The following is a 15,252-nucleotide window of genomic DNA, read 5'->3' as shown; positions in this document are numbered from 1 at the left end:
TAATTTATAAAGCAATAATAAACCATATCAAAGAACAATTGCATGGCAATTAAAAACTGATTCTGGCTTGAACTCTGAAAGGGCATTTGCATTTTCCCAACAAATGGAAAAGAGGTCAATGGGATCCCATCCTTCCCATTTTCTCCTCTCCAAAGTATTTCTAATTAGAGTCATTAGCAGACATCTACTTAAATTAAAAGGCATTCCTGTGTAGAATCAAAGTGCTATACATTTTTATGAGGCAAACTTGCCAAGATTGCCATTTTTTATTTGCTGCAATGAAAGCAACTTCTAGAAAGTTCTCTTTCTAGAAATTTTGTAGCAGTTCCTAAATTGGTAGCCTAGATTAGAAGGAAAACAATTTAATCCAAATATTTGAAGGTAGAATAAATACTGAGAACTCCTTTAGGTAATGCCTCATTTTTAAAATTCCGATTCCTCATAATGTGAATTTTGATTTCTTTATAGTTGAAGACTTGGAGGATAGTTAAGATGCCCCTACAGATCTGTAAAAGATACCAGTCTTCCTTTTGTTTGCATTTCTCATTTTATCAATTCACAGTCCTCACCTTGCTTTAGCTTTTCCCTGCATGGAGCAGAATGCCCAGGTCTCAAGGACTCATCTGTTTCTCTTCTTGAAGGACTGCAGTCAGTGCAGTTTCCCTCTTGCTAGCTGCCACCCCAGGCTGAGAAATTATGCAGATAACTACGCTTCTCCAAGTCATCACAAGCCTAGAGACATCTATCTGCATTGCACCAAATGCCACTGTAAAGAAAAAGAAAATCAGAATCTTTCTGCATTTCTGTATGGGCTGGTGTTCCTTCTTTATGAGTGATTTCAGGGATCAAGAGAATATTAAAGGCCCTATTTAAACAGTTTCCCTGTGTGGGGTAGCACACAGCACACTCTTGATCATTTATATTTCAGTGTGAATAAGACTGCCAGATGCATTTTGAAAGCAGATTTTTATAAGGAGTGACGTGGTGTTGGGGGGGCGGTGCAGAGAAAACATGAGGCCTATGTGAAGCCCACAGCAGCAGAAAAGAGACATGGGGGTTCTCAACCTATGCATTGTCTACTATCCCACAGATACATCCCTTACTTCAGTCTAATTTCAACGAACATTATTCTACTTTGTCAAGTATTAAATGTGTTCCAAATAAAATAATACGCCATGAATTTTCTCTGTCTATGGCCATGCCAGAGAAGCAGTTACCTCATTATTAACCACCTTTCAATCTTTCAATGTGTATCTATATATGCACAAGTTTTAGACTTGCCATTATTCATATACACGTATATCATATATATAGATATATATAAAAAATATATATGCATACTTTCCTTAACGTGAGTTAAAATAGTATGTGGATTCAGCATTATACAAGGCAGTAGGATGTATAGCCCTGTAAGAACACAATAATATGTGTGACTTTGTACCATTACCTTTCAGGAAATGCATACCAGTAACATTTACGTAGCAGTTCAAAATTTGTACTTCCATCTAGTGGTAACTGATAGAAACAACATACTTTTCAGCCATTTGATTTTGGAGGCACTGGGAGAAGATAAATTGACAAAGCTCTTGGTCAACCAGCACCTGTTAGGAATTCAGTAACGTTTTGATATTGAATAGAAAATACACAGTGAAGGTAAACATGTATTAGGCAAAGGGAAGCCAAGGAATTTAACACAATGAATGGCTGCATAGGCTAAATTTATTCAGGATGATTAAGCCAGGATTTCTAGCAGTGCTTATATTGGGAAGATCACATAGGATGAAACAGTGGATGGTTTATTTTGAACATGAAGAGCAGGGTCAGGGAATTACTCCCATGTGATCTTTTTGCTGAGGACATCACCTAATGGCCAGCCTTCTCCATAACTTCCCAGAGTCAGTGTCCTTGATGGCAAATAATGTTTCAGAGAGGTCATTTGGGGACATGAAAGAATCTGTTGGTTTCCTTAAGTGTCTCATTTTAAATCCTAGTGAGTTGGAATCTCAATAAAATTATATCTCAAATTGATACAGAAGAAAAGGATATCTGCTTATAGACTCTGAGGCTGCCAAGGAGTAACTCTTAGTTAAGAGAGCAATGTGTTAAAAATGTGTAAGTTTTCTGTCATCAATTTTCCCAGAGGTCTTTTCATATCAGTTCTTCCAAGGATAAGGTAGAACAAGTTTTTTGAGATAGAAAATCTAGAGGTTTTTTTTCTAACATAAAAAGACAAAAGTTTCTTTATTGTATCTTATTTTATGTGATATAAGAAAGGATTGCTTAGATTGATTACATTTCATAGAACCTCCATTCCACTATGGATGGGAAAAACTAGTAGCTCTAATAAACTCGACAACCAAAACATTTATAGAGTCACATGACATACAAACTTCATGCTGTTTGTCATTGCAGATGCCGCCACTGCTTGAAGCCGCATGTCATCAGCTATGGTCAATCCCACCATGCTTGACATTGTGGCCTATGGTGAGTCCTTAGTCTGTGTCTCCTTCAAGCTGTTTGCAAAGTTTCAAAGAAAGCAGAAAACTTTTGTGCTCTGAGCACTGGAGAGAAAAACTTTGCTTGTAAGGGTTTCTGCTTTCACAGAATTATTACAGGATTTGTCTGCCAGGGTGGGTATTTCACACATCCTAATAACACTGGCAGCAAGTCACTCTACCAGGGGAAATCTGATGGGGAGAACTTCATCCTGAGCATACAGGTCCTGGAATCTTGCTCATGGAGAATGCCAGACCCAACACAAACGGTGACTAGTTTGTCACTGCACTGCCAAGACTGAGTGGTTGGGTGGCAATCACGTGGTCTTTGGCAAGGTAAAAGAGCATGAATATCATGGAAGCCACGGAGCGCTTTGGGTTCAGGAATGACAAGACCGGTAAGATTACCATTGCTAACTGTGGAAAACTCTAATAAAGTTGACTTGTATTTTATCTTAACCACTGAACTATACCTTCTGTAGCTCAAGAGAGCAGCCCTCTGCCCCATAGGCTGGTAATATCCTAAATCTTTGTGCTTTTGCTGTAATTCTTTGGGTTCCATATTTTCCTTATTCCCCTTCACATCTTGCTGGATTGCAGAGTTAAGTCTATAATTATGAAATAATAATTAAATAGCAAAAATTGAAAAAAAAAGCTCGTGCTGTTTAGTGTGAATTGCCTCATTGTTGTAAAACTCTAATAGACACTGTAAGTGCTGTTTCTTAGGCATTGTCTGCACTGGCAGAGTACAATCACCTGGAAAACCCATTGCCCAAAGAAATTACCTCTCATTCTATGGACAATTAGGAAGATTTTCATATTTTAATTTTATGTCTGATTTCCTGGCTTACACAATAAGTCTTTTGTTTCTTGACTTGATCTTGTTTATTTGGTCACTCACAATACAATGGTGATAACGACAATACCTCAACTTTCTTTTGAATATTTATTTATTCACTCATTCATTTGCTCATTTATTTTGATTTTATTTTAAAAAGTCCTTCTGATTTAAGTGGCTTTTGGCTCTAGTACATGCTTTTTTCTGTCTATGTATGCGTTTTTTAACAAATGCTTATTCATCATGTTCAGTATCTTGCCTGGAGTTATTTTATGGGTGAGAGGAACTCTGTGGGTGTTGTTGCCTCAAAAGTATCTATACCAAATGTGAAAGGTATAATAACCCACGTCATAATTAATGTTTAGCTTTGAGGATTTCTTACCTTTGTTTTAATTTTGGAAAGATTTCTGCAAATGGTTAGACTTTTTGCAGTCATAACTTACCTTCCCTGCAGGATTCTGCCAGATATAGAAGCATCACCTTCCTGCTGGCTCTTAGCTGCCCAATTGTGTCCCTCTGAGGGAAGATCCCACTGTCTGTGGGAAAGCACACTGATAAGCCTGAGGGACAGCCCAGGGCAGTTGTTTGTGGGGTCTATAAAAGAGCTTAGGCACTTAGGCTAGGTTGTCCACATTGCATCTGAAAGGCCACTTACAATGTTGAACAGAGCCTGGGTAGAAAAAAAAGTGGGTGAGTTGCAGACCATTGGTCACAGGCTAGTCAACCACTTGCAGTACTGCCAAGCTGAGAATCTTATGGAGACAGGAGGATAGAACATATTTTATTTGGCAGTCTAGTAGTTCTACTTATAAATGCTAATTATTTAGGTGTATGTTACCTTGATTTCATTGGTTCTCTTGACCCAGTCCCACAAAAGTTTGGTATGTTTCTGATAGTGTTTTTCCAAGTGCCACCTCTGCTCTGCCCCCTGCTCTGCTGGGTCTCACTGTCTCTTACCTGCTTCCTGGGTCCCACTGCTGCTCTCCCCAGTGACTCTGTAGCTACTTCACCAGGCATCAGACCCTTTACTGCTGCTTCTCTTAGTGGGTACTAGAACCCTTCTAGTAGAGAGGCACACTTGGCTCCAGGTTTGTCTTAATGTTATCAGCTCGCCGAGGTGAATCCAAGCAGTACTGCATGTTCCCCAGCATTTGGAAGAGACATTGGGTAAAATAGTTCTTTTTGTTTTACATACAAACTTCCCATATCTCGTTATGAGTCCAGTAAAGACAGACAAATCCGAGAGAGAGAGAGAGAGGGAGAGAGAGAGAGAGAGATCCAAGTTAAGTAATTTGCCTAAAGTCACATGGAAATGTGCCAGAACTTTGCTTAAACCCATGTTTTTGACTTCAAATATACAACTCTGTATGTGATATTAGGCTGGCACTTGTTTTTATTGTATTATCACTTAATTATTGCCTTTTGGATTATTTGCTAATTGTTTTACTTGTATTTATTTGCCTTGTCTATTAAGACTGTAAACATTTGAGGGCAAAGTCAAACATTGCCAGGGCACTGTATCTCCCAAGGCACAGAGAATAATGCTGAGAACATAATGGATGCTCAGAATAAGTTATTGGAAAGCATAAGTTTTGTCTTTGGGATAATAATCTGCTGTGTCAGACAAAAAGGCTTCAGAGTGAAAGAAATCTATATTTACATTCCTGCAACATCACTTTCTAGTTGTGAGAATGTGGGCAAATTGCTTAATCTAAGACTGTTTCTTCAGCTCCAAAATGGGCATAGTAGAAAAATGTACCTCATGGGATGATTGTAATAATTAAATGATAAAATGTAGGTAACACACAACAAAAGATTCTTTTAATAAATATTCCAGCTAGCACCACCATAATTTTCTAATCAAATTTCGGAAATCACAAGCCAGATAATATTTTGCCATTTTATGAAGAAGTCAATTTGCCTGACAAGTGGACAAGAACTCACTTTGGACCTGGTATATATGTATTGCAATCAACTGTTCCCATTAACTCCGTGAATATTGTGATGATGTTTACAGCTCCAATGAATCTATTTCTTCATTAACATTAATGGTAAAAACTCAGTAGATACCAAGAATATGTTGCCTTGAGTCCTGTGGATCGTGAAGAGTTCATGCATACTCATTTCTGGAAGTGGTGATGCGGCACTCAGGTGGGCTCAGCTAGTATGAGCAGGAGAACCATAGACCCAGCTTCACCTCAGCCCACTCAGTTTTATAGAGAAAACCTTCAGCAAGAGCCGTGGCACATCTGCAGCCCTGGGTCAACCAACTTTCATTTCTTAGTAAACTCATTTCAACACTACAGAAAAATCAAACTGTGCTCCTCTCTTATCTAAGAACTAGTGCTTGTTCTCTCTTTTTTAAGAGAGAAATTACAAAAGTTGTTTTTAATGTTAATGGAACTCACAGGGATCCGTTTTTCCATCTTATCATAACTCTAGAAATTAACACTTGCTTGGCACCTCAATATCTTGAGAAGAAAGCACCATTTAAAAATAAAGCGTCCGGCATTTCTTATTTTTACGTTGGTATATTTTGTATATATTCAGAATATGGGAAATAACACAGGAAATAAAAAGCACACACCATTGCATCCTCTGCATCAACCATGGTTAAAGATTGATATAGTTCTTGTTCTTTCTCTAAACACATGCAAACACACATACCTATACACATAGTATTTTTAGTAATTTGCAGCATACTAAATATTGTTTTGCATCCCTTTCCTTTAGTCATTCAATATTATAGAGTAGGCTTTTGATATTACTATTTTTTTCAAGAATAATCTCCAAAGATTAACATAATATGTGTCATATTTATTAGCATTATTTTAGAGTTTTTTGAGGACAGAATCCCTGCGTAGCATACAGTTCAGTGCCAAATATCTGTGTTGAAAAGCATAGCAAGTGCTTCTTTCCTTGCACGCCTCCCATCAGGTCTGCCTATCCCCACCAAAAGTAGAATTCCTCATTTTTGATACAGGCTACCTGGCCAGTTGAAGAAACCTATTTAAAGAATTGACTGCAGTTCAGCATCTATCTTTCAGCGGCAGCTATAGATGGTTTATTGTGCAAAATGAAAGGTTTTGGTATTCAGCTGACAGAGAAAGTAGAAACCTCTTTGTTGACAGAAATAAAATGTGTCTTGTCATAGGTGTTGATATAACATATTAATCTCCCCTGCTGGGGAACATAGGCACCCTGGTGCGGTGTGCTATAAATATTGATGTGATCACCCCAAACTGGCAGGATGCCTAGGAAGCCATGAGAGGTTTAGATAAAGGATTTTCATAAAGGTGTGTTCAATTGCTTCCCACCCTTCTCTCCCCACCCTCTCCTTTGGAATCTACATAACTCCAACTAAGTCTTCCCTGTTGAGTCCCCAGACTGAAAACCATTCCAGGTGTTCTGTGGATAGTGCTGAATCCTCTCCCCTTTCTGAAACACAGCACCTAATCATTTTATCTTTAACATTTGATACAGTTTTGACAGCTCTAGCAGCTTCCCCCAGCTGGCTGCCTATCTGGTGTAGTGAAAGGATGCCTGGCGTCAGCTGCTGGTGAGGAAGAAGCCAGGCCATTTTAGCTGCAGGGGCAGAATTTTATGCTGTGATGTTCTTTTCAGTTCAGGGGACACTTTCCAGTAATCAAGTTGACAGCCTTTCTTAAAGTCACATGCCAGTCAGAAAATTGTTCTGTTTCTGAAGATTGAGCAAATGCTGATGCTTACAGTGCCAAAAAGCCAGTTCTCTTGTGGCAGATTTGTTGTTTCACTACTGTTTATTAATCTTCACCAACCACAAGACTGAAGGTCAAAATAGAGTGTCATCATGTAATCAGAAGTATACATTACTTCAGCGGACTACATTGCAGATTACTTCTGCAATTATATACACATTTTTAATTCAAAATTATTAAGTACCCAATATATGTCAGGCACTGTTCTAAAAGTACGTTGACACAGGGATGAGCAAGTGGAGAAGACAGATGAGGTCCCTGCTTTCAGCTTGTCTTCTGATTACAGCAACTCCAAATAAACAAATAAGGAACATATCAGTTATAAAGACTATTTGTAACACTAAAATAGAACAGAAGAGTGGGTGGTTACTGTAGACTGGGGTCAGAAGTACTCTGAAGTGTAAGTTTTTAAAAGTTTTCAGAAGATTACCGATGAGAATGGTTTCAGGCAGCATGAATAGCTCACGCAAAGATTTTAATGAAGATTTAATGCAAGAATGTTTTCGAGGAGCAGGTGGAAGCCAAGTTTGGTTAATACTTTTGACTATTTTTAAATATTAAGTGATAATAAAGGCAAAGCTGATTTAGCATATTTGGAAGGAGAATGAAAGAACCACAAAGAAATTGTGTGGCTGCAATTCTTTAGGAATATTTTACAGAGAGTAACTTTAAGCCCTTCCGGCAAAGGTCTGGGAGACTAAGATTAAAAGCACATGGCAAGATCACCCAGTCTCATCCAAGATGAGGATGTTGTTGGGTAAGAGGCTCTATTTTGGGTCTCCTGCAGGAGTTTTACCTCAACAGGCTCTCTGAGGATCCTAGTTTGAACGAAAACCCATTTTCCTTGGAAAGCAATGACAATTCCCTTCTTTTGTATTTGCTCTTAGTGCTTGGCATAAAAGTTAATAAATGTTGAGTGTTCAGATTTTATAGATGATACCAGTGTGTAAGCAAATGTGAAAAATTTGATTCCCTACTTGGAAACCTAGAGTAACTGGAAAGCTCTGTAGAATGTCTTGTCCTGGCGGACACCATTTCTGCCACTCTGAAGCACTTGGAGAGATAGAAGTCTGTGGCAGAAAAAGACAGATGATTCAGAATATCACTTAACATTGACCTAAACCTTTGTTTTTTGATATTTGGAAATGAATACTCTCTGAGGAATATCAATGAATTGCAGTGACTAGACTACTTTAATTCAACTTCCTTTTGTAATCTCATAAATATACTTACTCCAGAAGAGCTGAAGATGTTTTGTAATGTAGAGTAGAACATGCCTCAGATTATTATCTTAAGGACATATACTTTCAAAAAGTAGGACATATTGACTAAATTTATGTGACTTTATTTATATAGGGGAGATTTTGTTTGGAACAAATTTAGGGGGTTGTTTTCTTCTGAACCTAAACTATCACATTCCCCCAAAATTTCTGCAGGGAGTATGATGATTAAATTGGTGAAAGTTCTTTTCAGAAATGGTCTGGGAAATGCGATTAGGTTTTGTTAGGTGGAGAAGTAACTCAGGAAATTTTCTCTATTCAAGGTTTGATAATGGTGGCTAAAAAAATGTTCTTACATTTAAATGACAATTGACAGCTTAAGAAAGACAGGTTGGATCCCTGTGCTGATCTTCAGAAACTTAAAGTTAGAGATCAAATAATTCTGACTAAAAGCCATATTAAAGAGCCTGGCTAATGTGAGAAATAGATTATAGAGTCTGATCACAGGCTTTATTCAGAAATTGGATTTCATAGATACAATATGAATTGCACAAAGCAATCTATCCAACAGGGGAAGGACTTGATGGTACTTAGAGATGTCATTTAGAAGAGTTTGAAAATATTTGGTATTTTAGTTTATTTTAAGTGACAGATGAATGGAAGTAAGCTAAATATTTGATATCAAGGACTTTTTAAATACAATAAAAATTATATGAAATTATTTAAAAATCTTTAAGAACTTTGGCAAAACTATAGGACTTTAAAATCAATCCTATTCTTTGCAACACTTACTGCTTTTGTTCTTGAATGGTGAGGCAGTAAACATTTGTGAATATGTCTGATCTCTGCTGAATTTTGATTGAAAAAAAAGAATGGGCATTTTGATACTTATTACCTCTTTTTTTCTTGGGCCTTCTGACCCTTACAAAATAGAACTGTCAATTGAATTAACTTTTTTTATTGAATACTTTCTTGTGCAAGGGACTGTACTTGAAGAAACATGACAAAATGAGTACAACAAGGTCTCTGCCCTCCAGTTGTTTAATCTACAGACGGAGAAATCTTTCTATTGCCTGTTGGTTATTACCATCCAGAATTTCTACATAACCTTAAATTTAACATATGAAAGACTAGATTGAACACCTCTTTCTTTATAATTCTCACCTTAGTTAATGTCAGTGGTGCCTCAAGTTGTCTCCCAAGCCTGAAATACAGAAGTCATTCATTTTTTTTTTTTAATTATTATACTTTAAGTTCTAGGGTACATGTGCACAACGTGCAGGTTTGTTACATACGTATACATGTGCCATGTTGGTGTGCTGCACCCATTAACTCATCATTTACATTAGGTATGTCTCCTAATGCTCTCCCTCCCACCTTCCCCCACCCCATGACAGGCCCCGGTGTGTGATGTTCCCCTTCCTGTGTCCAGGTGCTCTCATTGATCAATTCCCACCTATGAACGAGAACATGCAGTGTTTGGTTTTCTGTCCTTGCAATAGTTTGCTGAGAATGATGGTTTCCAGCTTCATCCATGTCCTTACAAAGGACATGAACGCATCCTTCTTTATGGCTGCATAGTATTCCATGGTGTATATGTGCCACATTTTCTTAATCCAACCTATCATTGATGGGCATTTGGGTTGGTTCCAAGTCTTTGCTATTGCAAATAGTGCCGGAATAAACATATGTGTGCATGTGTCTTTATAGTAGCATGATTTATAATCCTTTGGGTATATACCCAGTAATGGGATGGCTGGGTCAAATGGTATTTCTAGTTCTAGATCCTTGAGGAATCACCACACTGTCTTCCACAGTGGTTGAATTAGAAGTTATTCTTGAAGCATCTCTTCATGTACTCCTCACATGCAATCAATCAAGTTATTTTAAATCGATCTCCTCAATGTCTAAAACCTGAGTTTTAATTCTCATGTCAGAGGTCATAGTTACTGTCCCTGAATTAGTTTAATAGTTCCTTAAATAACTTCTGTGCATATGTATATCAGCATAAAGTTATCAATTAGCTTTTCTTGAAAAGACTCTCTTTTATAATGAGGGTTTTATCTATCTTAACTTTCTGTTGTTTATTTTAAAAATAATGCTTGATTATGGTGAAAATTTAAATAGGAATCCAAATAACACAAATTACTATAATTTACTGAATATTTATTATGTCCTATGTGGTATTCTCAGGACTTTAAGCATATTCTTTCACTTATTCTCACAATAACCCTATCAGGTAAATACTATTAATATCTGTATTTTAGCATTAAGCAAACAGTGTTTAAAGGTTTATTACTTTTATATGTTAAAATATATTGCATTTTCATAAAAATAGAGATTTCATTTTATTTTTCTTAGCTAAGTAAAACATTTGACTGATCCAGGCTATTTTTAATAGATGGACTGATTGAATGTTTACTGAAATACAAAATCAGATAATGTCTTTGATAATGGTTTGCCTTTGATAGATCTTTTTTTTTTATTTGGGTAGGTCTGTCACTTACAAAGATACTGTGATGACAGTTTATACAATGTTTTATTGCGCAATCTGCCACATTGCGCAAACACTAAACTTCATGTTTTTGTTCAATAAATGAGGCTTGAAGACTAGTTGATATGCTATTAAACAGATCAGGAGTGATGAGGACTCAGTGAGAGGAAACCATATGAAAAGCAGAGGTCAGGAGTTACAAGCCCATAGAGATAAAGTGACCAGAATTTGGTGTTCAAATGAACCATCCAAGAGAACTCTAGATCTGTAAGAGCAGCTGGAGAAACAGTGACTTTGCAGTATTACAAAGACGGCAATTCTGGCAGAGATCCCGGGTTGATGGATGATTTGGATGTTTGATTCTAATAATACAGTAGTTTCATCTGTTTGTTAAATTTTTAAATGATTATTCTTCCTCTTGAGTAATTAATGCAAGTTTCTCCTATTTCCATAGTACTTTCTATATCATTTCCAGTCTCCATTTCACTATCATATCTATTAAAGGAAAGGCTCTCATGAAAGCAATTTAGACTAACATGCTTTTTCTTATGGGGCATTATATATATATATAGAGAGAGAGAGAGACAGTAACAGGCTGAATTCACTTTATTTTTCTTGTATAAAAACCCTATGTTGTAGCCACAGCTGGAGCCTGGGTCCGCTGCACGGAGACCCTGGTGTGGGTCTTGACAAGGTGGTCAGTGAATTCCTGATAGGGAGACTTGGTAAATACAGTCTCCTTCCAGAGGTCAGGGGTCAGGTAGCTGTAGGTCTTAGAGATGGCATCAAAAGTGGCCTTGGCTGCACAACAAAAGAACCCCAGGAGGGTCAGTGGTGTGCTTGAGGCAAGTCTCCCAACCCCAAAATTGTCGCACTCCTAGGAACAGAGAGGCCATTCTGGGCGGGTCTGTCGTGTATTAGGAGAGCCTTTCTCTGCCTCCGTGAAAACACGCCAAGCACACACCGGACCCGTGTGGTTAAGCGGAACTGAGAGACCATGGCTATGCCCCATTCCTGGACCACCTACCGAAGTTGCCCAGGGTGGCAGTGCAGCCCCAGGCTGAGGTGTAGCAGTCATCGATACCAGCCATCATGAGCAGCTTCTTGGGCACAGGCGCTGAGACGATGCCAGTGCCCCAGCTGCCTGTCACTTTGCAAGGGACGGTGTGGGCCTTGCCGATCTTGTTCCCCCAGTAGCCTCTGAGAACGGGGACAATGGAGAGTTTGGCCAGGATGATGGCCCCACGGATGGTGGTGGCCACCTCTTTGGAGCACTTAACACCCAGGCCAACGTGGCCATTGCAGTCCCCAGTAGCAACAAACACCTTGAACCTGGTGCTCAGGCTAGCAGGGGTCTGCTTCTGCACCGGCATAATCTTCCAAACCTCGTCTTTGAGAGAGGCCCCCAAGAAAAAGTCAATGATCTCAGATTCCTTAATGGGCAGGGAGAAGAGGTAGATCTCCTCCAGGGACTTGATCTTCATGTCCTTGACCAAGCGGCCCAGCTTGGTGACGGGCATCCACTCCTTATCCTCGGCCTTGCCTCCGCGAGCTCCGCGGCCTCGGCCCAGCCCGGTCCATGGCCGCAACCCCGGCCCCGGATGCCACTGCCGAAACCTCCGCAGAAGCCACCGGGGTTCCCCATCCCAGGAACACCAGGGCCTCCGGGCACCCCGACTGCACCGGCATCATCCGCCATTTGGTGTTTTCTCAGAAAAGAAGGCGGCATTTATATTTTAAATCTACTTTTTGATTATGAAATTGTATTGTGTAAACAACAAATTAATATAAACTTAATGTCTTGAAACAAGAAAATTTAGTGTTTTTTAGATCAGAAGTCTGGGTGCAGTTTAACTGGGTCCTCTGCTTAGGGTATGACAAGCTGCAATGCAGGTGTTGTCTGGGTCTGGGTTCTCATCTGGAGGCTCACCCAGGGGAAGGTCCACTGCCCTCTCACATAGTTGTTGGCAACATTCGGTTCCCTGTGATTTTACACTTCATGACAGTTTGCTTTTTCAAAGCTAGCAAGGGGACAGAAAGAGAATAGAGAAAGTTTGCCAGTAAGAGTAAATACTATACAATGTAACATAATCATGAGTAAAGGCTATCACCTTTACCACATTCTGTTGGTTAGAAGCAAAGCACAGGTACTGCCCACATTCAAGGGAAGGAAATTCATAAGGATGTCAACAGCACAAAGCAGAGATCATAGGACTGTGATCATTTTTAAATTAAATTAAATTAAAATTGTTTTAATGTGTTTTAGGGATGGAGTCTCACTCTGTTGCCCAGGCTAAAGTGCAATAATATGATCATAGTTCATTGTAAACTCAAACTCCAGGGCTCAAGCGATCCTCCTGCCTAAGCGTCCTGGGTGTTTGTGAGTAGAGATGCACACCATCGTATTGATCTTAAAATCTGCTTGCCACAGGATTAGAATTGGCTCTGGTTAACAACACACTGTAATTTTATTTTATTTTTTCTTTTTCAGGTCGCCTCTAAAATCAGTATATTAATTTTGATTAATGAAGATTTAATGTTATCTACTTTCTGTTATTCTAATAACAGCAAAATATAGCCTGCCATGAAATGGTTATTTTTTCTATTTGCTCTTCTAATTTACATATTAGTTCCAAGTACGGTAAAAATAAAACAACAATAATAACAGCAGTCTAGTAAACCAGAGCCAATAGTAGTAAAAAACCAAGTAAACAAACAGAACAGAATAATGAAGATGTAATAATGTAAACCTAACACTATGTGTTCATGCTTTCCCTGCTCAGACTGGCTCAGTGAATCCTACTGTTCTGGAAAACAAGAGTTTAAAGGACAAGCATTCCTATACAACAATAATAGACAAACAGAGAGCCAAATCATGAGTAAACTCCCATTCACAATTGCTACAAAGATAATAAAATACCTAGGAAAACAACTTATAAGGCATGTGAAAGACCTCTTCTAAGAGAACTGCAAACCACTGCTCAAGGAAATAAGAGAGGACACAAACAAATGGCAAAACATTCCATGCTCATGGATAGGAAGAATCAATATCATGAAAATGGCCATACTGTCCAAAGTAATTTACAGATTCAATGCTATCCCCATCAAGCTACCAATGACTTTCTTTACAGAATTAGAAAAAACTACTTTAAATTCCATATGGAACCAAAAAGAGCCCATATAGCCAAGACAATCCTAAGCAAAAAGAACCAGGCTGGAGGCATCATGCTAACTGACTTCAGACTATACTATAAGGCTACAGCAACCAAAACAGCATGGTACTGGTACCAAAATAGATATATAGACCAATGGAACAGAACAGAGGGCTCAGAAATAACGTCACACATCTACAACTATCTGGTCTTTGAAAAACCCCATAAAAACAAGCAATGGGGAGAGGATTCCCTGTTTAATAAATGGTCTTGGGAAAACTGGCCAGCCATATGTGGAAAACTGAAACTGGACCCCTTCCTTACACCTTCTACAAAAATTAAGATGGATTAAAGACATAAACATAAGACCTAAAACCATACAAAACCCTAAAAGAAAACCTAGGCAATACCATTCAGGACAAAGGCATGGGGAAAGATTTCATGACTAAAACACCAACAGCAATGGCAACAAAAGTCAAAATTGACAAATGGGATCTGATTAAACTAAAGAGACTCTGCACAGCAAAAGAAACTATCATTGGAGTGAATAGGCAACCTACAGAATGGGAGAAAATTTCTGCAGTCTATCCATCTGACAAAGGGCTAATATCCAGAATCTACAAAGAACTTAAACAAATTTACAAGAAAAAAACAACCCCATCAAAAAGTGGGCAAAGGATATGAATAGACACTTCTCAAAAGAAGACATGTGTGCTGCCAACAAACATAGGAAAAAAAGCTTATCATCACTGGTCATTAAAGAAATGCAAATCAAAACCACAATGAGATACCATCTCAGGCCATTTAGAATGGTGATTATTAAAGAGTCAGGAAACAACAGATGATGGAGAAGATGTGGAGAAATAGGAATGCTTTTACACTGTCGGTGGGAGTGTAAATTAGTTTAACCATTGTAGAAGACAGTGTGGCAATTCCTCAAGGATTTAGAACTGGAAATACCATTTGACTTAGCCACCCATTAGTGGGTATATACCCAAAGGATATAAATTTTTCTACTATAAAGACACATGCACACATATGTTTATTATAGCACTGTTCACAATAGCAAAGACTTGGAACCAACCCAAATGCCAATCAATGATAGACTGGATAGAGAAAATGTGGCACATATACACCATGGAATACTATGAAACCATAAAATAGGATGAGTTGGATGAGTTCATGTCCTTTGCAGGGACATGGATGAAGCTGGAAACCATCATTTTCACCGAACTAACACAAGAACAGAAAACCAAATACTACATGTTCTCGCTCATAAGTGGGAGTTGAACAATGAGAACATATGGACACAGGGA

At 38.5% G+C, this 15,252-nt stretch overlaps 1 non-coding gene and 1 pseudogene across 1 annotated transcript; both read right to left on the bottom strand.

Moving 5' to 3' along the window:
- Window positions 1–11,372: 11,372 nt before the first annotated feature.
- On the bottom strand, window positions 11,373–12,395 carry LOC102130365 (small ribosomal subunit protein uS5-like; annotated as a pseudogene).
- On the bottom strand, window positions 11,649–11,781 carry LOC123568500 (small nucleolar RNA SNORA64/SNORA10 family). Its single transcript, XR_006691874.1, has one exon. It is a non-coding gene; the product is annotated as a small nucleolar RNA SNORA64/SNORA10 family (small nucleolar RNA).
- Window positions 12,396–15,252: the final 2,857 nt, after the last annotated feature.

This window comes from Macaca fascicularis, chromosome 13, assembly GCF_037993035.2.
Source record: "Macaca fascicularis isolate 582-1 chromosome 13, T2T-MFA8v1.1".
In the NCBI taxonomy this organism is placed as follows: domain Eukaryota; kingdom Metazoa; phylum Chordata; class Mammalia; order Primates; family Cercopithecidae; genus Macaca; species Macaca fascicularis.
The sequence above is the reverse complement of the archived record's forward strand: the minus strand, read 5'-3'. Positions and strand labels throughout refer to the sequence as shown.